The sequence below is a fragment of the Diorhabda carinulata genome, chromosome 1, assembly GCF_026250575.1.
Source record: "Diorhabda carinulata isolate Delta chromosome 1, icDioCari1.1, whole genome shotgun sequence".
NCBI lineage: Eukaryota > Metazoa > Arthropoda > Insecta > Coleoptera > Chrysomelidae > Diorhabda > Diorhabda carinulata.
In genome coordinates, this window is record NC_079460.1 from 482,501 (window position 1) to 485,000 (window position 2,500).

The window sequence follows — 2,500 nt, forward strand, 5'->3', positions numbered from 1 at the left end:
ATTCGGAGCAACTCTTGGGAGGGCGGAGGGGGGGGCGCTAAAAATATTTCGAGCCTATATCAATTATAGGCGCTCAAAATCCGGAATATCCTGCGAAAATCGCATCTCCAGGTTCAATATTTAGCGATTCCTGGCACCCTCACAAAGTGGGGGGAATTCGGTAATAATTTATACCAATGACTAGGGTATGTCGAGGCGCTTCCCGCCGGCATATTCAAACGTCAAAATTCCGGAAAAACCAAATTTTCAAATGCACTTCGGAATTTTTTCCCACGAATTTTCCCCCCCGGACCCCCCGAAATTTTTATCGTGGGATTATGGATATTTTTTTGTCCCCAAAACGTACTTCCCATTTTTTCGCTATCGTGTAACGTAAAAAAGTTGCACACCCCCAATCGAGGTTCTCCGAAAATTCCGACATTCGGCTCCACCTACACCCCCCAAAAAAGGGACCAATTTCAAAAATTCGGATATTTTTGGAATGAGAAAAATCAGTTCTATCGAGCTAGGCTAAAAATTTTCCGAAATTCGAAAAAAAATTTTTTGGGGATTTACTTTTCAATTTTTCCCCGTAATTTTTTTCGAATAAAAAAATCTGATCAATCACTCCATAGACTAGATATATTTTTTCCTACATTATGGTTTTTTTATTTTTTTCCTAGGCCCATTGGTTCAGAAGTACCCATTCCGCCGGACCCGCTATCGATCGAGGGAGGGGGTGGGGGGTTAGGTCGTATTTTTTTTCGTGACGGCGTCGACTCGTAAGGATTTATTTCTGATGTCTAAAAACTGAGCATCTCTCCACCTGTCAGCAATCCATATCACCTACGAGAGGGGGGAGTGGGGGGAAATTTTTGGTACTAAATTTTTTTCTCCAAATTTGATTCTCCATCCATCTATGTGATTATTTTCGCCAGCTAGCGTCATCAAAAAAGTGGCACGGTTCGCTATTAATGGGAGGACAATCAGACGCTTGATTTTCACGGATTTTCCCCTTGTCAAATTTTTTTTTCCGAAAACTGACAATTTTTATCGAATCCCCATATAATTCAACCCCCATGTACGGAATTTGGTTGAAATCGGAGTCAAAATATTTTTCTCCATTTTTATTCCACAGGGGTACCCTTTGAAATGTCGAATTCCGTTGCAATAGCTCAAATTCAAAGGTCTATAACTCGCCTTGTATAATAAAGGGAGAGGAGGTATATTTTTTCTATGATAGCACCTATGGTCTTCTTCCGATTTTTTCTCATTACCACGTTTCAGCTGCTCATGTGTAGATAATATGAATTTTTATGTGGATTTTTTTGAGAAAAAAATTTGTCTCAAATTTCACCCTGTATAATACGCGTATGTTGGAGAATGTGGAATTGCAATGGAATTGAGGACAGACATTGAAGTTTTCTTAATCGATTGATACCATAAATAGCATGATAACTCTCATAATTTCTAATTTATTCAATTTTATACTCAGGGATGACAACAATATTCCGGAAATTTCTCGGTTTTGTGCCAAATTTTTGAAAATATGGGTTCGTCTAAAAGTATTGGGAAAAAGATCAAATATCATATATTCGTCGCCGGAGATTTCAGAAAAAGTATTATTTTTTAGATTGGAAATATCTTTTTTTACGAAAATTCAATTTTCATGGATTTTTCCCTTGTTACAATTTTTTTTCCGAAAACTGACATCTCTTGTCGAATCCCCATATCATTTAACCCCCATGTACGAAATTTGGTTGAAATCGGAGCCAAAAGATTAAGAAAAAAATTACAATGATTAATCGACTCATTATTTTCAGCTCAATGGATTTATTATGAGTATACACTGTTACTATTATACTAAATTCGAATTTCAAATTTTTTTGTTTTATTTTCAATGGTAAAATAAGAATATATTTTTTTCAAACAATATCATTGTTGTGCTTTCGGATTCTGTATATTTTTATATTATTATACCATAGACGTGGGATATATAATTTTTCAATTCAAGGGATATAATTTACAAAAAATTTAGAATCTTAATTCGAATAAAATGCAAATATTGTGTATCGTGTGATGGAAAAAATGAAATAAGACGTATTTTTATACGAGGATACCAATTTTTGAGCCGTTTTGCCAAAGTTTTATAGTCGAAAAGAAAAAAAAAATATTTTCTAAAAATTCTTCGAGTAAAGTATGAGGAAAAAAATTTTTTTTCCAAAATTGATGAGAACGTAGAAAGTCTTATCACGCATGTACTCTATATTCGTGATTTTGTTAAAATCGGCAGTAGTTTACTATTTTTTAAACGACAAAAACCTTAATTTTCGGTGTTTTTAATTTTTTTATCCATGTTATTGGATTTTAATGATAAAACTAATATCACCATCGGCTTTCTCATCCCCGAAAACCCCTTATCTCCAATTTTCAGCCAAATCGCAAAACAAAATTTAACAACCCCTCCTTAGCCGGTTCTGATGAAATTTTCGAAGTCAATTTTAACCCCTTAAACCTAGTT